At 45.9% G+C, this 26600-nt stretch overlaps 1 protein-coding gene across 5 annotated transcripts in view; it reads right to left on the bottom strand.

Moving 5' to 3' along the window:
• b3galt1b (UDP-Gal:betaGlcNAc beta 1,3-galactosyltransferase, polypeptide 1b) overlaps window positions 1–26600 on the bottom strand; it is a 138372-nt gene that overhangs the window by 61431 nt on the left and 50341 nt on the right. For 3 of the 5 annotated variants that reach the window (XR_015078196.1, XM_085986462.1, XM_085986464.1), the window contains exons 2-3: window positions 6808–6923; window positions 2202–2369 (exon numbers count right to left, since the gene is read on the bottom strand). The gene's annotated coding sequence lies outside the window, so the exon portion shown is untranslated. The remainder of the gene's footprint in view (window positions 1–2201; window positions 2370–6807; window positions 6924–26600) is intronic. The other 2 variants (XM_085986463.1, XM_085986465.1) reach the window with 2 other exon arrangements.

Here is a 26600-nt window from a genome sequence, read left to right as displayed (position 1 = left end):
GACATTGATCCCGACTCAACCTTGCCAGAGGAACCTGATACCCCAAAGAGGCGTTATCCAGACAGAATCAGGAAGCCTCCTCAAAGACTGAACTTATAATTGCTTAAACTTAACCAATGTATCTAGCAACCGTAATTGTGATTGTAATTAGTTATCATTTAGTTGTTAAATGAATGTTATGTACTGTTTATCTAAAAAGGGGAGGAATTGTTGTGTATGTACCTTTAAGAGAATAACTGGTCTCAGACTGCAGTACCGGCAGTGACCACCCCTGTATAAAAGGCACTAGTAAGCCTCTGTAGTTTCAATTTTCCCGATTGACTCCTTTCAGTAAAGACTTGTTTTGTTCAACTCCTGCTGTCCGTGTCTCAATCATACACGGACATAATAGAAACAGCCCCTCAAGCTAGGGGGAAACAGCCTCTCAAGCTAGGGGGAAACAGCCTCTCAGCATCTACCCTGTCATGCCCTCTGAGAATCTTGTATGTTTCAACGAGATCACATCTCATTCTTCTAAACTTCAGAGATTATAGACCCATTCTACTCAATCTCTCCTCATAGGACAACCCTCTCATCCTAGGATCAATCTAGTGAACTTTCATTGCACCGCCTCTAAGGCATGTATGTCCTTTCTCAGATAAGGAGACCAAAACTGTGCACAGTACTCCAGGTGTGGTCTCACCAAAGCCCTGTACAATTGCAGCAAGGCTTCCTTACTCTTATACTGCAACCCCCTTGCAATAAAGGCCAACATACCATTTGCCTTCCTAATTGCTTGCTGCACCTGCAAGTTAACATTGGTGTTTCATGTACAAGGACACCCAAATCCCGCTGAACACCAATATTTAATAGTTTCTCACTATTTTAAAAATATTCTGTTTTTCTATTCTTCCTACTAAAATGAATAGCCTGACATTTCTCCACATTATACTCCATCTGCCACCTTCTTGCCCACTCAGTTAACCTGTCTAAATTCATTTGCAGACTCTGTCCTTCTCACAGCTTACTTTCCCACCTAGCTTTGTATCATCAGCAAACTTGGATAAATTACACTCGGTCCCTTCATCCAAGTCATTAATATAGATTGTAAATAGCTGAGGCCCCAGCAGTGATCCTTGCGGCACTCCACTAGTAACAGTCAGTGTCAGGGTAAGGGGTCGGACATTTAGGACTAAGATGAGGAGAAATTTTTTCGCTCAGGCGGTTGTGAATCTTTGGAATTCTCTACCCCAGAGGGCTGTGAGTTCTCAGTCGATGAGTATATTCAAGACGGAGATTGATAGATTTTTGGGAACTAAGGGAATCAAGGGATGTGGGGAAGGTGGAGTTGATGTAGACGATCAGCCATGATCTTACTGAATGATGGAGCAGGCTTGAGGGGCCATATGGCCTACTCCTGCTCCTATTTCTTAAGTTATGTTCTTATATAGCACCTTTTACAACCTTAGGACATACCAAAGCACTTCACAGCCAATTAAGTGTTTTTTGAGTGTAATCACTGATGTAATTTAGGATAACACAGTGGCCAATTTGCACAAAGCAAGGCCCCACAACTACAATGAGATAATACCCAGATACTATGTTCATTGAGATATAAATGTTAGCCAGGACACAGAGAATTCAAACAATTCTAATAGGATCTTTTATGCCCACCCGAGATGACAGACGAGGCCTCGGTTTAACATCTCATCCAAAAGACACCAATTCCAACAGTGCAGCATTCCCTCAGTACTACACAGAAAAAGCTTGGACCCCTTAAGAGTAAGTGACAATTGAAAAAAAAAAAAATCAACTGTTCCCCCTTACAAAAGGTAAGCCAGTGTTTGATTGTACCCACAGCGGACAAGTGCTTTAGATACTCCACTAGTAACATAGGTCCTCCCCCTTGCAGGATCAGTGACAGAGTCATGGGTGGCTGCATCTCAGCATTTACATTTGTGCTACTCACTCCTTGACTGTAGAATTCCAAAGAAGTCATCCACAGCGAGCTGCAGTCTGGATATCGCAACAGAGGCAGACAGATTAAATGCTATAAAGACACACTAAGGACTACCTTAAAATCTGGCAATGTTAACCCCAACACTTGGGAAGACACGGCACTGACTATCTATGATGGCATCACACAGGTCCGTTTGAATGAATTTAAGGTCGCGAGGTTGTACGATCTGGCTGCCAAGCACCTGGCACGTAAGGCAACTCACCTCATCTGGTATCCAAAGTGGTATGTGTAGCCATATATGTGCATCCAGGATTGGGCTCTTCTCCCATCAATGCAACCACAGCATGATCACTGTTGCGTACTGCATGTTTTGTCATCCAAAGGCACACACGTGGAGCAGGTGAAGGAAGGGTGCATCGGAAGTTCCTGTCTAAAGCAGAGGGAAGCTATATTAACTTGTGTAAAAGTGGGTAGGGAAGGGATCCAGTATTTTCCAGCCACAGGTATGCTGGAATTGGAGTCCCCTGAAGGCCCACTGAAACATGGCAGGAAAGAGACTTCAGGCAAACATGCAGGCCTTCGTGTATTTAAAAAAAAAAAAAAATTTCAGCTGGCAATTAGGTTTTCATGACCTTTGTGCTAGTTGTGATTATTTTATTCTTTTAATCCCTTTATTTGCACATAGTTTGAACTGACATGTCCAAGGAAATGAAGCAGCTGCAGAGGAATGCCTGGCAGGCCAAGCTGCCCAAGAAGTGCTCTGTCCACTCCCAGTGGCACACGCACTCATACATCTGCAGAGAAAAGTAATCTCTTTCTTTGACAGACGTCGTGCTGGTGGGGGCTTTGCTTCTCAAAGGACATGTACCAGCAGCCATCACAATGAGATGTGAATGACTAACTACTGTGTCAAAAGTTTCTTCAGAAGCATCCCAATCATAGCATTTCAGATTGTGCCAAGAAAGAAAGCAAGCATGCCAGGATGATCAGAAGCCCCCCCATGCCTGTTTGGCCATACCAGCCAAGATGACACATAAGAACATAACAAATTTGAGTGGGAGTAGGCCATTCGGCCCCTCGAGCCTGCTCCGCCATTCAATAAGATCATGGCTGATCTTGTACCTCAACTCCACTTTCCTGCACTATCCCCATATCTCTTGATTCCCTTAATATCCAAAAATCTATCGATCTCAGTCTTGAATGTGCTCAATGACTGAGCCTCGACAGCCCTCTGGGGTAGAGAATTCCAAAGACTCACCACCCTCTGAGTGAAGAAATTTCTCCTCATCTTCAGTCCTAAATGGCTGACTCCTTATTCTGAGACTGTGACCCCTGGTTCTAGACTCCCCAGCCAGGATGTACCTGCATGTACCCTGTCAAGTCCTGTAAGAATTTTGTATGTTTCAATTAGATCACCTCTCATTCTTCTAAACTCTAGGCCTAGTCTACTCAATCTCTCCTCATAGGACAATCCTCCCATCCCAGGAACCAGTCTGGTGAACTTTCGTTGCACTCCCTCTATGGCACGTATATCCTTTCTTAGGTAAGGAGACCAAAACTGTACACAATACTCCATGTGTGGTCTCACCAGGGCCCTATATAATTGCAGTGAGACGTCTTTACTCTTATACTCAAATCCTCTTGTAATAAAAGGCCAACATACCATTTGCTTTCCTAATTGCTTGCTGTATCTGCATGTTAACTTTCAGTGATTCGTGTACAAGGATACCCAGGTATCTCTGAACACCAACATTTCCCAATCGCTCTATTTAAAAAATACTCTTGCTTTTCTATTTTTCCTACCAAAGTGGATAACTTCACACTTCTCCACAATGGCCCAGAAATTAGGTTCGGGGGCTTGCCGCGCGTGCAAGCCCCCGATGTGCACTCACCTGGCATGCCGACATCTGAAGCCTGGGCCTGCTTGGAATTCCTGTCACTGGCCCGGTTCAGATGTCGGCGCGATGTGCTTGCCTGATCCAGCGGCGTAGTTAGTGCGATGTGCTGGCTGGGATCAGGTGAGCACTGTGCAGCCAATCAAGGGAGGGGAAACTTCATTCATGAGTTTGATAGTAAGAACTGTCAAACTCATGAAAAGTACGGGCGCCCAAAAGACTAGTTTAACCTTAAATAAAATTTAAAAAAACATCCCAATAATTAAATAAACTATAAATAACTTTTAAAAACTATTTTAAACAATTAATCAAATTTTTGAATTTTTTTTTAATAAAATCGGGTCTAAAACTACACTTACCTTACTGTAAAGTCCTTAAAAATAAAGCTGTGGAAAAAATGTTATAATTTTAAGTAATAGACCACTTACCTTAAAGAATGAAGTCTTTACGTCTCCTTTTTACATTCGTAAAAAGGAGAGGCCCTTACACACGCGCAAACCTGTGGAAAAAAAGGAATTTCAGTGTGCACGCGCAGACTCCTGCGCGCACACGTTCGTCCTCTGAACCCCTTGGTTCAGAGGACAGGAAGTGCCGGTTTCCCGCGCATGCGCTGTGCATGCTGAAATCCGGCACTTCCAATGGGCCCACGCGTGAGTACCCCGTCCGTACTCACGCGTTGGGACCGGAATTACTGGCCCATTATATTCCATTTGCCATGCTCTTGCCCACTCACTTAGCCTGTCTATATCCCCTTTTCTGCAGGACCTTTCGAACCTAGCTGGGAACGATCATGGGAAGCTGCCTTCACAGGATCTCGGTCAGCAGAAGAACAGAAGCCGAGCTGTGCCATCTGCTGCAAGAACAAATGTGGCTAACATCCAGCATGAAAGTTGCACATGTGCAGTGACAATAATGATCAACCGTGACCTGAAAACTTCTTGCAGGTATTCTACAGTGCTGATCGCTGGGATGATGCTGTGGCGTGGTACAGAGAGCAACCCTTTTTGCAAGCATCTTATGAAACACCACTTTTAATTTCAACATCAAATAGGAGGCCACGTGTGGGGCTGCATTGTCAATTGTTTGCAGATTCACGCCTGCACCCAAGGGTCCCTTTCCCTTCGTCTTAACCCCTGCATCTTCAGCCTTGGCAAATGTTACATATAGAAACATAGAAGATAGGAGCAGGAGTAGGCCATTCGGCCCCTCGAGCCTGTTCCGCCATTTAATGAGATCATGGCTGATCATCCAAATTCAGTACCCTGTCCCTGCTTTCTCCCCATATCCCTTGATCCCTTTAGCCTCATGAAATATATCTAACTCCTTCTTGAATATATTTAATGAATTGGCCTCTACTGCCTTCTTTGGTAGAGAATTCCACAGGTTCACCACTCTCTGGGTGAAGAAATTCCTCCTCATCTCAGTCCTGAATGGCTTACCCCTTATCCTTAGACTGTGATCCCTGGTTCTGGACTCCCCCGCCATCGGGAACATCCTTCCTGCATCTAGTCCTGTTAGAATTTTATAAGTTTCAATAAGATCCCCTCTCATTCTTCTAAATATAGCAAATATAAGCCTAATCAACCCAATCTCTCCTCATACGTCATTCCTGCCATCCCAGGTATCAGTCTGGTGAATCTTCGCTGCACTCCCTTCATGACAAGAACATCCTTCCTCAGATAAGGTGAACAAAACTGCACAAAATACTCAAGGTGTGGTCTCACCAAGGCCCTGTACAACTGCAGCAAGACATCCTGGTTCCTGTACTCAAAGCCTCTCGCTATGAAGGCCAACATACCATTTGCCTTCTTAACCGCCTGCTGCACCTGCATGCTTACCTTCAGCGACTGGTGCACAAGGACACCCAGGTCTCATTGCACTTCCCCTTTTCCCAATCTATTGCCGTTCAGATAATAATCTGTCTTCCTGTTTTTGCCACCGAAGTGGATAACCTCGCATTTATCCACATTATACTGCATCTGCCATGCTTCTGCCCAATCACCCAACCTGTCCAAATCATACTGGAGTTTCTTTGCATCCTCCTCACAGCACACACGCCCACCCAGCTTTGTGTCATCTGCAAACTTGGAGATATTACATCTAGTTCCCTCATCTAGATCATTTATATATATTGTGAATAGCTGGGGTCCTAGCACCGATCCCTGCGGTACCCCACTAGTCATTGCCTGCCACTCGGAAAAAGACCCATTTATTCCAACTCTTTGCTTCCTGTCTGCCAACCAGTTCTCTATCCAAGTCAGTACCTTACCCCCAATCCCGTGTGCTTTTACTTTGCACGCTAATGTCTTATGCGGGACCTTATCGAAAGCCTTCTGAAAGTCCAAATACATGAAACTCTCTTTCAACTGGCACCTAAATATCCAGAAATCTCTCTTAACCGGCAAAATTCAGGAGTAGGTTCAGGTAAGTTTTACAATATATTAGTGGCCGTGTAACCGGGGTTCCTGCACCTGTGGCCGTGCAACAGGGACTCCTGGATCTGTGGCCGTGCAACCGGGACTCCTGCACAAGTGCCATGTAACCGGGGCTCCTGCACCTGTGGCCGTGTACGGGGCTCTCGTACCTTGGTAAGTATACCTCTCTGTAATCCGGACTTTTTGATCAACCGGCACCACGCCGGTCCTGTCGGTGCCGGATTTAAAAAAAGAGTTTCCTGTACAACACATCCACAGTTGCTGATGAGTTGAGATACTTATTAAAATGCTCTCTAGAAACTTTCTAAATTTTTGGCCCCTTCCTGGTGCTATGCCTTTTAATTGTCCCCCATCTGGATTAAATTTGACTTACAACAATCTTTCTCTCCCATCAGTCATCTCACGAACCACCTGAGTTTGCACCTGGAGTTGTGAATGATTATGTAAATGAGGTCAGACCAGAAAATTGAGTGCTATTTACACTTCAGGTTTGGGCAGGACATACAACAGAACTAACCAAATTAGATGTAACTTGTACCTGTAGTCTAAGATCAGCTCCAGCGTGAAGGTTCTGAACTGAATGAGCACTCCTCAGGTTCGGCTCTCCTTTCTTCTGTTACAAGCAGCTTTGTGCTGCAGAGAAGTTCTGAGATGCTGGAAGTTGGAAGAACACAGGAGTCATACAGGTTAGTGGAGTGTTACGCTTGTTTTGTGCGGTCATCTTTCCAAATGGCCAAACAACATTTACAATTTTAAGTGGTAGTAATAAAGTGTGCCCTGTTGCAGTATGGGCATGCATGAGGAGCTTAGGAAGAGCTTTCTGGGGGGCTTAGTGTACAGTCTCCGTCAAAGTGCAATAGTTGGGATATTTTGCTCATCTATTTGATATGTACAATTCTGCCTATTTCCAATGGAACCTCTTGTCTAAACGTTTAACACACCAAAGACAGCAACCCTGATTTGCTGCACTTGCTTCAAGAGTGCAACAAAAAAAAGCATCAGTAAATGGAGCAGATTTACTCCAGCATGTTTTCTCTTGTGCAAAGCAACAACTAATAGAGGCCCCCCTTTAAGTAGCAGCTACAGCTATTTCCTTCCTCATTCTGTCAGCAAGCTCCCAGGACCAGGCAATCCTGGCCAGGAGCTCGCTATACATAAGTAATGAGCACAATCTCAAATAAAACTAGCATGTTCAGGCAAGCAAACTTCTGTTAGGCAATCCACTCGCTGCTTGCATGTGCTGCCACTTCTTTGTAATTTTCTTTTGAGTTCCTTAAAAAAATAACAATTTAAGATTTCACTATTGTTCTTAATTAAATGCAAACATCATGGGCTAAACTACATGCTCAAACGTGGCAATGTATTATACATTCTACAATGTACTTCAGGCAATATTGTGGTTAACTGCGGTTTTTATGCCTTGTGCCATATTCTTTATTTTGCTGTAAATATTTTCCCACTTAAAGCTTATTTGATGTGTCACAGTATTTTAATCAAAAGAATCAGTTTGATTGCTTATGGTGTTGCAGACAGGGAACCAAGACCAAGGTGAAGTAGGTTTAGAAGGCGGGTGGCTAATTAGACAAGGGTGCACAAATGTACCTCAGTCCCCATTTTGAAGTTATATAATCTGTCCTTATTTTTATTTATTTCCATAATAAATTCCTATGTTCATATTTATAACATAAACTGCCTTTGCAAACTTTTCATATTATAATTACACACTCTCCCCCACCAGTGGTAGATTTGCTGGAAACCATGATGAAAAAAGTTGAGAGGAAGTATGAGCAGATAACATTTTCAATAATATTATAGGCAGATATGCACAATTTTTGCACTGTGAATAACAATGATGAGTACAATGACACAGAAATGATGTGCTGCCAGTATCAGTGACGATGATGCACACACCTTCCTAACTACAAAAATCTTACAAGCCATGTCAACAGTGCAATACAGCTGTGAGCAGTCAGCTAATGCACAAATTCATTTCCCAAAGTCCCTGTAAGTAGCAAAAGAGAACAAAATGGGATTCTTTAGCATTGTTGTACCCCTTGATTTGTTGAGTGACATTGGCTGAATGGTATGTACCACACATCTGTACGCTTGCTGGAGAATAAGAATTTTGACATTACCAGGGAAAATTGTACTCTTGAATGTACAAGCGGCATATAATGTCAGAATATTATCACAGATGCATACCAACAATGGGGTATTTTGTTACGTTTACCACTCGTGGTGCAGAGCTTTGCACACTGGGAGCACAGAGAATTCAGGCACATATCGGAGCCCCAAGATTTTCCATTTCCTAAAACTAGTGGATGGAAAATCATGGACCCACAAATCAGGCATGTCCAAGTTCCCAATATGGCTCCCAATATGTGAAGTTCTACGCCAGTAGCAATAAAGACTAAAATAATTTGTGGGTCCATGATTTCAATCCAATAGTTTTAACAGATGGAAATTCACAGACCCCAGAATCAGATGCATGCCTGAATTCCCACTATGAAACCAGAAACAATTCAACTTTAAAATTTGTTTGAGGAAAATATATTCCTAAATTACTTGTGAAGCATTGATTAATAAAGCAAGAGGAGAATAAAGAATATATATCATTAGAAAAAGCAACTACACATCTGCACAGCAGGAAAGACATTAATAAGGAGCATTTAGTCTTTAAACAATATTGTAATGAAGTGAACTGTACATTGCACTTCTATTATCGGAGAATTCTGTAGTGTATGTGCTTTAAGTCAGAACTACTTTTTACAGCTCCTGTATACTGTAGTACCGGCAGTAACCACACCGGTATGTAAGCTGTGCGTATGCCTCTGTACCCCAGTCTAGATGACCCTCCTCCAGTAAAGACCTGTGATTTGTTTATGTACAGCATCCGTGTAATTATTTATCCACTGAACCACGGATCTAACAGTGGCAACGAGTGTTGATGCGAATCTATCTGCAACATAAAAATTTTAAAAAAAGTCGAGTCCAGGAACACGGGCGTCGACCACGAGCAACCGCCCAGCAGTCAGGCAGAGATCCAACTTCGCTGGGGAGGCTGTGGAGAGCCAGGCTTGGTTCCCCAGCCACAACAAGCAGTAAGAGACCGACGACAGGTCCAGAGCAGACCCTTTCCGAGCAGCGGCGGCTGGAGCCGACCGACGGCAGAGAGAGAGAGAGCCAGGCAGCGTCGACGGGGTAAGAAAGAGGGTGAAGAGAGCAGGGCGCAGCCGGGGGTTGATCATCGAGCGGCGTCGAGGAAAAATACTGCAAACCGGAGAGAGGGTAAGAAACAGCCGGGTTCTAGACTGAGCGGCGTCGACAAATATCAAGAGAAGAACACACAGAGCACAGCCAGGGATCACGGGCTGATCAGGGTCCGTGGGGTGAAGCAAGGGGAGACGCCATTGAGCCACGGAGAAGCAGGGAGAGCGCGGGAGGCGCCATTGAGCCGCGGAGAAGGAAGAGCGCGGGAGACGCCATTTTGCGAAGCCGCAGCGGAGAAGACGGGCGAGCGCGGGAAGGAAGGAAAGCGCGGGAGACGCCATTTTGTGCCAGCGGAGAAGAAGGGGAAGCGCGGGAGGCACCATTGGGGATAGTTAACGCACAACCAATGATGCCGAAGAGTGGCAGTATCTCTACGTTCGACAATGAAGTCGAAGATTGGGCGACATATGTGGAACGTATTGAGGTGTACTGCACGGCGAATGAAGTGCCAGATGCTAATAAAGCACTGGTTCTGTTAAATTCCATGGGTGCAAAAACGTATGGGTTACTGCGAAATCTAATAACCCCAGAGAAGCCGGTAGACAAGAATTTTGAAAGCATAGTAGAAATCCTACAGGACCACTTCAACCCCACACCACTGCTGATAGCAGAACGATTTAAGTTCCATAAAAGGAACCAACACAAAGACGAAAGCAATGCTGAGTACCTAACGGAACTGTGCAAGCTATCGAAATACTGCTAGTTTGGAGCGGGACTAGCAGACACGTTAAGGGACAAGTTTGTGTGTGGGCTACAAAGTGAAGGAACCCAGAAACGGCTTCTATCAGAAAAGGACCTTATGCTGGACAAAGCTTTCAGTATGGCAGTATCACACGAAGCAGCCGCAAGGGGCGCTGCAGAGATACAACGGAGACCGCAAGAATATGGCACCAACGAAATGACCTATGGAACAGGGAAGTGCTATCGCTGTGGCAGAACAACACATGACCAGAAAGATTGTTGGTTCAAGGACCAAGTGTGCAGACAGTGTGGGAAAGCAGGACACATAGCAAGAGTCTGCAGGTCTGGGAAGAAAACCAACAGTAAGAAATCTCCACAGGAGAAGTACAAAAAGGTATACCAGGTGATGGACAGTGGTTCAGATGAACAGAAAAGTGACACAGACTCCAGAAGCAAGGAGCTGGGTTGTCTGAAACTACATAATGTAACCGAAATGGAGGATCACCAGACTATCTGAGTTACACTCAAGATAGACGGAGTCCAAGTGGAAATGGAATTGGGCACAGGGTCAGCTCTAACAGTCATAAATCAAAGAGACTACAAGCGGCTATTTTCACACATACCCTTGAAAGCTAGAGATTATTTTGAAGACGTATACGGGGCAAAAAGTCTACCCCAAGGGAAAAATAAGGGTGAAAGTGACATATAAAGGTCAGGAAATACCTAAAATGGATATATATGTGTTGCCAAATGGAGGACCACCACTGCTAGGACGTGAATGGATCCGGAAGATACATTTAGATTGGCATTCCATACAGGCACTGAAGGTTGAGGCCAAAAAGGATGACGACGTCACACCTGGACGACTGTCAAAAATGCTAACTGACGCAAAAGAAGTGTTCCAGGAGGGACTAGGAACACAAAGGAATAACAGCAACAATTAAAAGAGGATAATGCAAGCCCAAGTTTCTGAAGGCCAGACCAGTGCCTTATGCGATCAGACCAGCGGTTGAAGCAGAGCTGGAAGGGTTGGAACGTTCAGGGGTACTGTCCAAAGTGGACTGGAACGAGTGGGCTACACCCATCATTCCTGTAATGAAGAGATCGTTGAGTAATATGCCTGGGGAACCAAAGAAGGTCCGCATCTGTGGGGATTTTAAAGTGACAGTGAACCCAGTCCTTCACACGGTGCAATATCCGCTTCCACGAATTGAGGATATTTTCGCCTCGCTATCTGGTGGTAAACACTTCACCAAAATTGATCTAGCCCAGGCGTACTTACAAATGGAGGTAGAAGAAGCTTCGAAACATTACCTTCCGATCAACACCCATAAAGGTCTCTATCAATACAACCGGCTGGTGTTTGGAGTAGCCTCGGCTCCGGCTATCTGGCAAAGGGCGATGGATCAGGTCCTGCAAGGGATTCCAGGGACCCAGTGTTATTTGGACGACATCTTGGTCACGGGCAAAAATGACGGTGATCACCTCGCTAACTTGGAGAAGGTGCTCGCCAGATTAAAGGAATATGGGCTACGAGCTAATCGCCACAAGTGCGAGTTTTTCCAGAAACAGATCTCGTATTGCGGCCATGTCATCAATGAAGAGGGGTTACATAAGTCCCCTGACAAGATTGAGGCAGTAGTCAAGGCTCCAGCACCGGAAAATGTGTCACAACTGAGGTCGTTGCTCAGGCTGGTAAACTATTACCACAAGTTCTTACCAAATTTGTCTACATTATTACAGCCGCTGAACACCCTACTGCAAACAGGGGTACCATGGAAGTGGGATGACGAACGTAGACGAACTTTCCAGAAGTGTAAAGAATTGATCACATCAAAAGAGGTGTTGGCCCATTTCAACCCAGCACTACCAATTCGTTTGGCATGTGATGCATCACACTACGGCATTGGAGCGGTGCTGTCGCACAAATTCCCAGACGGGTTGGAGAGGCCAGTAGCCTTTGCGTCTCGGTCACTAACCTCAGCCGAGTGCAACTACGCCCAGATTGACAGGGAGGCACTCAGCCTAGTATGGGGAGTAAAAAAATTCAAACATTATCTGCATGGGCAGAAGTTCACCTTGCTGAATGACCACCAACCACTTGTCTCCATCTTTAATCCTAAAGAAGGGCGTGCCAGTAATGACTGCACAGCGGTTACAAAGATGGTCCCTGTTTCTAGGGGCGAATCAGTATGCACGAAACCGCATGGGAACACTGATGGGCTATCGCGCCTGCCACTGCCTACGGTGGAGGAAGCACCAGCAGTGGACCCTATCGAGATATTTTATTCGTCGATAAATGAACGATTGCCAGTAACAAACGCGGATATAGAGAAGGAGACCCGCAATGATCCGACGCTGTCACGGGTATATGAATTGACGGTGAGGGGATGGCCAACACATGGTGACTCACTGTTGCCAGCATTCTCATCCAGAAGAGAACAGCTGTCAGTATGCCAGGGGACAGTGATGTGTGGATCCAGAGTGGTGATTCCACCCAAGTTAAGGGAGAGAGTGCTAAAGGAGCTCCATGAAGGTCATCTGGGGGGAGTGAAAATGAAAAGCCTTGCTAGGGCTTATGTGTGGTGGCCGGGAATCGATCAACAAATCGAAGACCTAACTAAGAGCTGCTTAGGATGCCAGAAGGTCCAAAATGCACCACTTGCCCCTCTACACCCATGGGAGGGCCCTCCTCTCCATGGCAACGGGTGCACATTGATTTCGCTGGTCCATTCATGGACTCAATGTTCTTAATAGCAGTGGATGCTCATTCAAAGTGGCCTGAGGTGATTAAGATGTCTTCAACCACTACAGAGAAAACGATTGCAGTCCTACGGACCATATTTGCCAGAAACGGTTTGCCAGAGCAGATCTGCTCTGATAATGGACCACAGTTTGTGTCCGACGAGTTCCAAAAATTCATGAAAAGGAATGGGGTAAGGCATTGCACATCCGCCCCGTATCATCCAGCCACCAATGGATTGGCTGAGAGGTTCGTACAAACCTTTAAGAAGGCGATAAAGGCCATGTGCGATGAGGAAATTCCACTACAGCATAAGATGGACAATTTCTTATTAGCCTACCGAAACGCGACACATGCAGTTACCAACCAGACCCCGGCCATGATGTTCTTTAACCGAAGGTTGAGATCTCGTCTGGACTTGCTCAGACCAAATGTGCGAAGAAATGTTGAGGACAAACAATTCCAGCACATCAACGAGAAGCCGACAAGGAGCTTCAATGTAGGGCAGCCAGTCTTGGCCTGTGACTATCGAACAGAGAAGTGGCAACCCGGAACGATATGTACAAGGCAGGGGCCATTAATGTACACAGTGGATGTCGGGGAGAACATTGTGAGATGCCACGTCGATCAGATCTTAGCGTCACAGGAAGGCGTCAACCCCATGTCTCGAGTACCTGGGGATGAACCCGACATACCGGTAGCATCTACTTCAGACCCAGTAGCAGTGGAACCCGATGAACTACCTGATGAAAAGGGGTCAGAATCGCCTCTGCACCAAGAACAAGAACCTCCGGAAAGGCGCTATCCCGAAAGGGTCAGGAAGCCGCCCCAAAGACTGAATCTATAAATTGACTTTTGTTATTGAATGTACATGTAAAAATGTAATTGTTATTTGAATATTAAGGGGGTATTATTAATCTAAAAAGGGAGGAATTGTAGTGTATGTGCTTTAAGTCAGAACTACTTTTTACAGCTCCTGTATACTGTAATACCGGCAGTAACCACACCGGTATATAAGCTGTGCGCATGCCTCTGTACCCCAGTCTAGAGATGACCCTCCTCCAGTAAAGACCTGTTATTTGTTTATGTACAGCATCCGTGTAATTATTTATCCACTGAACCACGGATCTAACAAATTCGTTATCAGCAAACATACATTTACATCAGGAATACACTAACTTTTTGCCAAGGGTCACCGTTCCAAACACTGATGTGCTCAAGGGTTGCTCCCAATCCCCAATTGTGGCAATATTCTTCTTGCCTCTTTCCTTCCCTAATGAGGCCAAACACATCCCACATCCTTCCTTTCTTCCTTCCCCAAATGCATTCACACACTTCCCACACATAGACAAGCATATTTGGAATTTCACACCTGCCTACAATGACACAAAAGGATACAAACAAACAGATTGGTTAGACTACTAATTAACAGCAGTCAAACCAACTGCATATGAACTAATAATTTATGCATCTGATTTTTTCTTTATATAATAGGTTTTTCCTCCAAAGGCTTCCATTTAAATTTGACTAATAAAAAAAACTCAGCAGAAATCATAATTCTTAGCAGAAGCAGGACGTGGAACGGGGGTGGGAGTGGAAATGATTGGGAAAAGAGGAAGGGAGTTGAATCTTGCAGTCTGCCACAGGTCGAGTGTGAAAGGAAGGAAGAAAAAAAAACAGCATTTATAAACCCCTTGCCACAACTCACAATTATGCTAATACACTTCAAATAGAATGTATTACCAGTTGCATAATTTTGCACACAGCAAGTGTCCCAAACAGAAATGAGATGAATGACCAATAATCTGTGGTAGTGTAAGTTAAGGGAAGAATAGTCACCCTCTTCTTTTTCAAATAGTGCCATCTTTAATGTCAACTCGAACCAGAACATAGGGATTTGCTTTGATGTCTAATCACAAGAACAATGCCTCTGACAATACAGAATTCCCTCAATCCTGCACTAAAGTGTAAGCCTAAATTATGTACTCAACTCCTGGAGTAGGACTTGAATCCACAAGTTAGAACATGTTGCTATCTCTCATGATGACAAACCCTTGTGACTCTGTCCTGGTACCAGAAAGCCAGCTGAATGCGGAGTTGTTGCAGTCTACTTCTGGGCCCTTTCATGCCTGAGCTCCTGGAGATCGCCGACTACAAGCATCCCTTGAACGAGCCACCCCAACCTCCTACCTCCCATATTGTAGTTGCTATAGGAGCACCATGTAGAAGCACTAGAGAGCATTTAAGACAGGCACTAAAGACTTGCAATAAATGACAAATAGTGTGTAGGCCTTTTTGTAAGCCAGTAAAACCACAATGCTATTTGAAATCTTTGTGTGCAGAGACTGTCCCTGTAGTAGCTGGTGCTCCTGCAATGTTAGGTGACATGAAATATCAATTTTGGTCTCTAGGCAGATGCTGTTTATTTTAGGGTATGGTCAGACTCCAGTCAGTAATCCACTAACAAAATCACATCTCTGTGCAAAAATATGAAGTCCAACCCAGGTTTTTTGGAGAACCTCAAGCTTCAAGTAAAACCTTAATGAAAGCATTAAAAGGAACAAAAGACAATTCAGCGGACACATTTCATTATGTTTGTGAAATAGTCGAACTTCACTGCAATTTTCCTTAATGATCCAAATCATTGATGATTAAAGTTTTGTTTTCAGAGACAAAAGGAGATCCCATCCGTGCCATCTCACTGTGTTGCCTTGTGCTAGTTTGCGTGGCGTCTGATCAGGCAAGGAATGTATACGCCATGCAGGATTCGCACTACAATAGGTTATCTTTCAATTAGCCTCAGCTTGAATTCTATCATTGTATCCTGGTCGGTCCGGGTAGGTTCTGGTCGTCTTATTCTCAGTTTTCAACTTGTTTTAGAAAGGTTAAAAGTTGGTTGTAGTAAGGTAAATGTAAGGCAAATCAAGCAATGTGACGACATGAGGACTTAATTTTGGAGCGGAGAAAAAAAATGAAATAATGATAGGCACATTGCCTATTTTATAGATGACAGAAACAGCCAATCATGTTTCAACAAGCAAGCTTATGATGTCACCACCTGCAATGCTGAGTGCACAAGAAATTGGGCAAGGAACAGAATGCTACGTCTTTGGGGAATGTTGAATGAAGAACTAAATTTCTCATCAGCTATTGCTTTTAGTGCATGCACGTTGCGATGCAGGATGGAATTCACATATCAAAGATAAGATCTATTAGATTGCTAAAAACTTTAGAAAGTATTGAATGTATATAGCTCAAATTCATTTTAATAACGTCAAGTATTACCCAACTGGAACATTTCAAAATTGACTGCAAGCAAAGTAGACACTGATAAATATGTCTACTTTTGCAGAAAGGTCCAAAAGCAAAAGAAAAATGGTGAAGCAAGATAGAAAAAAAATATATAAATTTTAAAGTAAGATTGTCAAAGTATAATTTTTTGGAAATGAAGGCCATTTATGCACCAAAATGGTCCACTGAGAATGCTTAGTGTTGGTTTTCTGATGTTAGTCATACAAAATGTACTAAATGTATTTTGCATAATTATGATGTGCAACAGAAGGACGACAACATTTGTGTCTTTTACTTTCCAAATCCAATTATTCACAACATATCAGTATTCATTCTTTCAATGTTTCGTATCCCCGACTCCCACTGTTTCTGCTTAATTCTGGGAAAGGTACATTGCACTTTTGAAAATGATTGGCTCTTGGGAATAAAAAATAACCAAGAGCCTCTAAGTGTAGGAGCTGTACAGTCAAATCATAAAAATTCATGTTTAACGTAAAACAACATAAATGTAATGTGCTGCTTGGCAGCCGGTTCTTAAGCTTCTAGGTGATGGTCTTATCATTTAAACATTGAAAAGAACGTAGTGAAATCACAATCCACCATTCAAAATATCTCCATTATGACTGGCAATATAACTACAAACCATGTTGACATTCATTCATCTCCTCACTAGCACAATTACAATGATTTTGCAGGTTTAATAATTGAAACAAAGAGCTTCCACAATGATTTAACAGATTTAAAGTGAGCTTAGCTATGCAAACTTGGATGGTCACACATTCAGTCCCCAAACTTTGTTGAGTCAGCTGATCTGAGCCAGGTCATCATAATTGGTCTCAGCATCCCAGAATTAGGGATAGGAAAGTTGAGCAGTATTTCTGTTCCTGACCCATGCTGGAGGTATGCATTTGGCCAGTGGATGAGGGCAGGATTGAGCTCATGTGCGCTCTAGCCAACTAGCATTATCAAGCTCACAAATAAATAATCCCTTATTGGGTAAGATACCAAAGAGTCCCAAATAACCACAGAAGCAGAGCACAGCAAAGAGTCAACAGAAAACAAATAGAAGGAAATAAGCAAGAAAAAAACCCACAATTGAAACAAAGATTAGGATGGCCTGTACTAATATGCCAAAATGGAAAAAGTGCTCCATGAACTTTTATTTTTCTTAAGTTCAAATGGTCCAATTAAAGATCAAAACAGCAAAAGAAAGGTCATTAATATATATCAAAAAGTGCAGTGGTCGTAATATCGACCCCTGGAGAACACCACTGTATTCCTCCTTCCAGTCTGAAAAACAACTGTTCACCTCTACTCTCTGCTTTCTGTTCCTTAGCCAAATTTGTATCCACATTGCCAGTGTCCTTAATCCCATGGGCTTTATTTTTGCTAACAAGTCTATTATGTGGTACTTTGTCAAACTCCTTTGGAAAGTCCATATATACATCAACCGCACTACCCTCATTGAGGGAATTAGCCTATGATCACTGCATTCCCATGCAGATAGAGTGGGCTCCTGACCCTGCTAGATTTGGAAGAGTCAACTTAATTCAAATAATGTCAACACACTCCCTGCATATTCCCCCCCAAGTGTGCAGGGAGCACTATGGCAACAGATAGACAGGGATCATTATCAATCCAGCTCCAGAGCAAGACAAAAACAGTAGCAAAAACCAATCTTCCTAATGCCAGTTCACACCCAGCTTTAAGAATGGACATTCTTCAACAAACAACAGGGAAGCCATACAGCAACATTTTAAATGGGCAGGCAATGCACAAAGTAGACCAGTGAGAAAATATGGAGAAATTTGTTGTGGGACATCCTTAGAGGATGAGACAGGGGAATTAACAATGGAGAATGGGGAAATGGCAGAGACTCTGAACAAATATTTTGTATCTGTCTTCATGGTAGAAGACACTAACAACATCCCAATAATGGATAATCAAGGGGCCACAGGGAGGGGGGAACTAAAGACAATCACGATCACTAAGGAAATAGTACTTGGTAAAATAATGGGACTAAAAGACGACAAGTCTCCTGGACCAGATGGCCTGCATCCCAGGGTCTTAAAAGAAGTGGCTGCAGAGATAGTGGATGCATTGGTTGCAATATACCAAAATTCCCTGGACTCTGGAGAGGTCCCAGTGGATTGGAAAACCGCTAATGTAACACCTCTATTTAAGAAAGGAGGGAGACAGAAAGCAGGAAACTATAGACCAGTTATCCTAACATCTGTCATTGGGAAAATGTTGGAGTCCTTCATTAAGGAAGCAGTAGCTGGGCATTTGGAAAATCATAACACAGTCAGGCAGAGTCAGCATGGTTTTATGAAAGGGAAATCATGATTAACAAATTTGCTGAAGTTCTTTGAGGATGTAACGAGCAGGGTGGACATGGGTGAGCCAGTAGGTGTGGTGTATTTGGATTTCCAGAAGGCATTCGATAAGGTGCCACATAAAAGGTTACTGCATAAGATAAGAGCTCACGGAATTGGGGGTAATATATTAGCATGGATAGAGAATTGGCTAACTAACAGAAAGCAGAGAGTCGGGATAAATGGATCATTTTCCGGTTGGCAAACGGTAACTAGTGGGGTGCCACAGGGATCAGTGCTGGGGCCTCAACTATTTACAATCTGATATACCTATCAATTCGTCCAATGAAAAGCGACGAGTTAAGAAAGTAACTATAGGTTTTTATTGACTAAATAACAGAGCCCACCCTCGTGGGTGATCGGATCTAAGAAGGAGGAATACCAGCCAGTCGACCACCTTTATACCCGGGCAGGTAGGTGGAGCCATGGGCGGAGTCGGCAGTGGTCAGCCCAGGTATAGCAGCGTGACAAGAGGCGACCTCGTACAGTGATACAACAATGTGAACAGTGATAACTATAGGGAAACGATCTAACAGTGATAACTATAGTGTAACGATAGTAAACGGTAAAAGTGGTTTACCACATTCACCCCTTGTTTAGATTCGAGTCCGGCGGGGTGAAGTGTACTACCAGTTCTGGTATGTCAGTCTGTCCGGAGGCCTCGTAAGCCTGTCTGATCGTCGCAGCGGCGGTGTTGCGTTCTCTGGTGTTAATGCTGGCGTCTGTGAGGTAGGCGAAGGCTCTTGGGGTTCCGGCGTACCGTCTACCTGGGCTGGAATTGGGGGGGTGGTGGGGGGGGGGGGGGTAGCGGTGGTGTCTCCGGAGTGCCCGAGGGTGCGAGGTCTCGTAAGGAGACTGTGTCCTCCCGCCCATCTGGGTATGCCACGTAGGCGTACTGGGGGTCGGCGTGCAGGAGGTTCACCCTCTCGACCAGGGGGTCCGTTTTATGGGCCCTCACGTGCTTTCGCAGCAAGACAGGCCCCGGAGAGGTCAGCCAGGTTGGTAGCGTGGTTCCCGTAGTCGACTTCCTGGGGAAAACAAACATTCGTTCATGGGGGGTGGCGTTAATGGCAGTGCAAAGTAGTGACCGGGTGGAATGCAGCGCCGCCGGGAGGACCTCCTGCCAGCGAGAGGTTGGGAGGCCCTTAGACTTTAAGGCTAAGAGGACGGCCTTCCATACCGTCGCGTTCTCTCTTTCCACCTGGCCGTTCCCTCGGGGGTTGTAGCTGGTGGTCCTGCTAGTGGCGATGCCTCTTGCTAGTAGGAACTGATGGAGTTCCTCGCTCATGAAGGAGGCGCCCCGGTCACTATGTATATAGTTTGGGAACCCGAACAAGGCAAAGAGGTCATTCAGGCATTTAACGACCGTGGTGCTGGTCATGTCTGGGCAGGGGAAGGCAAAGGGGAAATGGGAGTACTCATCAACGATGTTGAGGAAGTACACATTACGGTCAGAGGACGGGAGGGGCCCCTTAAAATCGATGCTCAAGCGCTCGAAGGGGCGGGTGGCCTTGATCAGGCTTGCTCTGTCCGGCCTAAAGAAATGCGGTTTGCATTCGGCACAGGTTTGGCAGTTCCTGGTCATGGTCCTGACCTCCTCGATGGAGTAGGTCAGGTTGCGGGCCTTAATGAAGTGGTAAAGCCTGGTGACCCCGGGGTGGCAGAGGTCGTTGTGGAGGGTCTGAAGTCTATCAATTTGCGCGTTGGCGCATGTAATTCGCGATAGAGCGTCAGGGGGTTCGTTCAGCTTACCAGGCCGGTACAAGATATCATAATCGTAGGTGGATAGCTCGATTCTCCACCTCAAGATCTTGTCGTTCTTGATTTTACCCCTCAGCTTGTTATTAAACATAAAAGCGACCGAACGCTGGTCGGTGAGGAGGGTAAATCGCTTGCCTGCGAGGTAATGCCTCCAGCGGCGTACCGCCTCCACAATCGCCTGGGCCTCCTTCTCGACCGAAGAGTGTCGGATCTCAGGGCCCTGGAGGGTCCTTGAGAAGAAGGCCACCGGTCTCCCCTCCTGGTTGAGGGTAGCAGCTAGGGCGAAGTCGGATGCATCGCTCTCCACTTGGAAGGGGATGGACTCATCCACTGCGTGCATAGTGGCCTTAGCAATGTCTCCCCTGATGAGGGAGAAGGCTGCACGCGCTTCTTCCGTAAGGGGGAAGGAGGTGGACTTCATGAGGGGTCTGGCTTTGTCCGCATAATTCGGCACCCATTGGGCATAGTAGGCGAAGAGCCCCAGGGTTCTCTTCAGCGCCTTTGGACAGTGGGGAAGGGGTAGCTCCATGAGGGGACGCATTCTTTCGGGATCGGGGCCGATGATTCCGTTCTCTACTACGCAGCCGAGGATGGCAAGGCGCGAGGTGTTAAACACACATTTCTCCTTATTGTAGGCGAGGTTCAGCCGTTGGGCCGTACGGAGGAATCTTTCCAGGTTAGCGTCATGGTCTTGCCGGTCGCGGCCGCAGATGGCGACGTTATCTAGATAGGGGAACGTGGCTTGCAGCCCGTTCTGGTCAACCACCCGGTCCATCTCCCTTTGGAAGACCGAAACCCCGTTGGTGACGCCGAAGGGGACCCTAAGGAAGTGGTAGAGGCGGCCATTCGCCTCGAAGGCGGTATACTGGCGGTCCTCGGGGCGGATAGGGAGTTGGTGGTAGGCCGACTTAAGGTCGATGGTAGAGAATACCCGGTATTGAGCAATCTGATTGACCATATCAGATATGCGGGGAAGGGGGTATGCGTCCAGCTGGGTGTACCGGTTTATGGTTTGGCTGTAGTCGATGACCAGGCGGTTTTTATTGCCGGTCTTAACGACTACAACCTGGGCACGCCAGGGGCTGCTGCTCCCCTCGATGATGCCCTCCTTCAGGAGACGCTGCACCTCAAGCTAATGAAAGCTCTGTCCCCGGCGCTGTACCGCCTGCTCTTGGTAGCGACGGGTTTGCAGTCGGGGGTGAGGTTAGCGAACAGGGAAGGTGGCGGGACCTTGAGGGTGGCTAGGCCGCAGGTGTTACGCGGTGGGTGATTTAAAGGCTGCTGGTTGTCGACTGTGAGCAGGGGGAGGGGTCCACCGTATGCTAGAGTGACGCTTTGGAGGTGGGATTGAAAATCCAGCCCTAGTAGGACGGCAGCGCATAGCTGGGGCAGGACGAGGAGTTAAAAGGTTTTATACTCCGTGCCCTTAACCGACAGGGTCACAACACAGTAGCCGCTGATGTCTGTGGCGTGGGACCTCGATGCCATCGAGATCCGGTTGCGCGTTGGCTGGACAGTGAGGGAGTAGTGGCTCACCGTGTCTGGATGTATGAAGCTCTCCGTGCTTCCGCTGTCGAACAGGCAGGTCGTGGCGTGGCCGTCTACTTTGATGTCCATCATTGACTTGGACAGCTGATGCGGGTGAGCTTGGTCCAGTGTGATGGAGGCTAGTGTGTGGCTGAGCGGGTCGCTGTAGTCTGTAGGTGAAGCGGTCGTCAGGTCTGGAGGTAAGGTGGCGGTCGAGCGTGGTGGGTAAAATGGAGGCGCCCACGAGGTGGGGCAAAATGGCGGAGAGGATGGCTGCCCCCACAACCCACATGAGGCACTGCTGGCGTCGGTTTCCTGGATCAAAGATGGCCACCCCCATTGCTCATCTGTGGCCTTGATAGAAGATGGCCGCCCCCACAGTTCGCATGAGGCACTGCTGGCCTCTGCTGCTCTCCCTCTGCAGGCCTTCGCGAAATGGCCTTTCTTCAGGCAGCTGGAGCACGTCGCGTTTTTGGCTGGGCAGCGCGACCTCGGGTGTTTCGCCTGCCCACAGAAGAAGCAGCCGGCGGCCCGGTCGCGGGGGTCCGAAGTCGCAGCCGGTACCAGGGGTGGCGGTCCCGATCGGGTCCGGGACGCCGACGCTGAGGTAGGTCCCGGGGGCGGCGCTACGAGGGGTATTGCGGTCGGGGTCGGGCCCAAGTCCCAGAGTCGCGAACTGTACCTGGAATACACCTCGAGGTCCCGCTGGGTCACTTCTAGGGAGTAGGCCAAGGCTGCAGCTGCATTCAGGTCGAGGTCCTTTGATTCCAGCAGTCTCTGCCGTGAGTAGTCAGACCGAAGGCCTTTCACGAAGGCATCGCGGATGTTATCTTCAGTGTTTTCTGCAGCCGATACTGCTTTAAAGTCACAGTCCCTGCCGAGTGTTCGTAGCGCCCGTAAAAATTCAGCTACAGACTCTCCTGGCTGTTGCAGGCGGGATCTTAGGAGGTGTCTGGCATACATGGAATTTACCGGGCTCCGGTACTGTTGTTTCAGTAGGTTGATAGCGGCCTCGTAAGTAGTAATGTCCTGGATGAGTGCGTATACTTTAGGGCTCGCTTGGGCAGTCAGAACTCTTAGTTTGGATCTCTGAGGGACGCTGGATTCTTCCAGGTAGGATTCGAAGCAGCACAGCCAGTGTTTGAAGTCGAGGGCTGCGTTTGTTGCTTGTGGGTTAAGATCCAGGTACGGTGGTTTGAGGGCTCGCAGCCAAGCCGGCTGCTGTGGCTGTTGTAGCTGGGCGTCTGGCTGGTCGTTTGGCTGCTCCGTTGACTGGTTGTTTGGCTGCTCAAGTGACGACATTTTAAAATTTAGTCAATAAAATTGATATACCTATCAATTCGTCCAATGAAAAGCGACGAGTTAAGAAAGTAACTATAGGTTTTTATTGACTAAATAACAGAGCCCACCCTCGTGGGTGATCGGATCCAAGAAGGAGGAATACCAGCCAGTCGACCACCTTTATACCCGGGCAGGTAGGTGGAGCCATGGGCGGAGTCGGCAGTGGTCAGCCCAGGTATAGCAGCGTGACAAGAGGCGACCTCGTACAGTGATACAACAATGTGAACAGTGATAACTATAGGGAAACGATCTAACAGTGATAACTATAGTGTAACGATAGTAAACGGTAAAAGTGGTTTACCACACAATCTATATTAATAACTTGGATGAAGGGACCAAGTGTAATATAGCCAAGTTTGCAGATGATACAAAGATGGGTGGGAAAGCAAGTTGTGCAGAGGACTCAAAGAATCTGCAAAGGAATATAGACAGGCTAAGTGAGTGGGCAAACATTTGGCAGATGGAGTATAATGTGGAAAAGTGCAAGGTTTTATACTTTGGCAGGAAAAAAAAAGCAAATTATTTAAATGGAGAGAGATTACAAAATGCTACAGTTCAGAGGGACCTGGGGGTCCTTGTGCATGAAACACAAAAAGTTAGCAGGTACAGCAAGTAATCAAAAAGGCAAATGGAATGTCGACCTTTATTTCAAGGGGGTTGGAGTATAAAAACAAGGAAGTCCTGCTACAACTGTACAGGGTATTGGTGAGACCACACCTTGAGTACTGCGTACAGTTTTGGTCCCCTTATTTAAGAAAGGATATACAGGAAACTCTTTTTTATACAGCACCGACAGGACCGGCATGGTGCCAGTTTCTCAAAAAGTCTGGATTACAGAGAGGTATAGTAAAAGGTACGAGAGCCCCATACACGGCCACAGATCCAGGCGTCCCTGTTGCATAGCAACAGGTGCAGGAACCCCGGCCACAGATCCAGGAACGGCCACTAATATGAAGTAAAACTTACCTGAACCTACTCCTGAATTTTGCCGGTTAACAGAGATTTCCGGTTATTTTGGTGCCGGTAAATCGAGAGTTTCCTGTACTTGCATTGGAGGCAGTTCAGAGACGATTCACTAGGTTAATTCCAGAGATGAGGGGGTTGACTTATGAGGAAAGGTTGAGCAGGCTGGGCCTATACTCATTGGAATTTAGAAGAATGAGAGGTGATCTTATTGAAGCATAAGATACTAAGGAGGCTCGACAGGGTAGATGCAGACAGGATGTTTCCCCTCGTGGGGAAATCTAGAACTTGGGGGCAGTTTTAGAATAAAGGGTCACCCTTTTAGAACTGAGATAAGGAGGAATTTCTTCTCTGAGGGTCGTAAATCTGTGGAATTCTCTGCCCCAGAGAGCTGTGGAGGCTGGGTCATAAAATATATTTAAAGGTGGAGATAGACAGATTTTTACAAGATAAGGGAGTGAAGGGTTATGGGGAGCGGGCGGGGAAGTGGCTTTGAGCCCAAGATCAGCCATGATCTTATTGAATGGCGGAGCAGGCTCGAGGGGCCAAGTGGCCTTATCCTGCTCCTATTTCTTATGTTCTTATGAATGCATTTACATAATTTCAATGGGGCTTGCATACGTTGCAGCACGGTCCCAAAAAGCGTCTGTCGTCTTTTGTGTGCGATACCACCAGCACTCAGTCATATCTGCGCTTTTCACATCTTTGCACAAAGCGTCACTCCCCAATCCATCAGGGAATCAGATCTGTAAGATAGCTGATTTACAGTTTCTAAGCAAATATCGATATAATCATGGAATTCAAAGTCAAAATACAACTAGCACTCCTACAATATTATGCAACAAAAATGCAGTTTCACTTATTCAATCACTGTAAATCAGTGGCCGATAATATTTTGTGATATATTGGGATAAAACAGATTATCCTCCAACTCACCAGAAGCAGTATGAAGGTCGCTCTAGTAGCATTGTAAAAATATAGAATAAATAAAAAGCTTCAAGTTCACTTTCTCCATACACAAGGCCAAGAAGGCTGTTACCTTCCAGCATCTGCAAAAAAACCTGCAAATCTCTTTTAGCTTGTCATGGTCTATGGTGATGCTGCCAGTCTAGACAAGTACACAAGGGAGAAAGGAATACAGGGTTATGTGATAGTATTAGAGGCGGCGTGTGTGGAGCATAAACACTGTTATGTATTGTGTGTTCTATTGTGTGTTCTCCTCCCACCTGTGGTGGCGCTGTCACAGGAGATAAATGGTTGGGTGTTCTCTGTTAAGTTTTAGCTCTCTTTGTTCGGAACTTGCCAGAACTTCCTTTCCTTTCAATAAAGCACTTCATGTTTGAATCTCTGAGTTCAGAGTCCTAAATTGTGTCTAGGTAGAAAGGTACCGACACAACAAGTGGCAATGAGGAGCGGATGAATCTGCGTACGTTACGGGTGCAGTGAGTAAACAGAAAATTTAATTTGAAACGTGAGATGGCTACTATATTACGAAACATCGGTGATTTTGATGAAAATGTGGAGCAATGGAGCGCATATACGGAACGTTTTGACTATTTTGTATTGGCGAATGTGGTGGCAAATGAAAAGGTCGTGCCTACCTTTTTGAGTGTAATCGGGCCGAAGACTTTCAATTTACTTCGCAGCCTCGTGCAGCCAGAAACTAAAACATATAAGCAACTAGTGGAAATTCTTGGAGCACATTTTTCACCAAAACCTCTGGTTATTGCTGAGAGATTTAGATTTCACAAACGGAATCAAGAGGAGGGGGAATCAGTGACTATGTTTATTGCTGCTTTAAAAAGGTTGTTGGAACACTGCCAGTTCAAGGAGGTGCTGAATGACACCATTAGAGACAGGCTGGTGTGTGGTCTGCAAAATGCAGCCACACAGAAACGCCTTCTTACTGAGGACAACCTTACTCTTGAAAAGGCCATTGAAGTTAGTGTCTCCATGGAGATGGCGGAAAAGGAGGCTCACCAGCTGAGTTCAACAGGGAGAGTTCACAAGGTGTCGTCTGAACCTAAAGGTGCGCGGAACGGCACATGTTACCGTTGTGGGAAAACGGGCCATCACGCTAATGACTGCTGGTGTACGGAGCTGGAATGCCGAAATTGTGGCAAAAAGGGTCACATTGAACGCGCCTGTAGAGGTAAAAAAAGAAGAGAGAGCTGGGAAGCATGGAAGCAAAATGTCTGTATTTGGACAAGAGAGGAAAAAGAGTGTTCATTCAGTGCAGTATGATGGAACAAGCAAAACAGAGGGGAGCGACACCTCTGAGGAGGAAGAGGTGCGCATACTGACGGTTGCAGGTGGTTCAAATGGCTACTGGGTGTCACCACTGGTGGAGGGACAATCAGTGCGGATGGAGGTGGACAC

Source organism: Somniosus microcephalus, chromosome 4 (assembly GCF_052327205.1).
Source record: "Somniosus microcephalus isolate GS21.2 chromosome 4, FLI_Smic_1.0, whole genome shotgun sequence".
In the NCBI taxonomy this organism is placed as follows: domain Eukaryota; kingdom Metazoa; phylum Chordata; class Chondrichthyes; order Squaliformes; family Somniosidae; genus Somniosus; species Somniosus microcephalus.
This window is presented reverse-complemented; position numbering and strand designations above follow the sequence as displayed.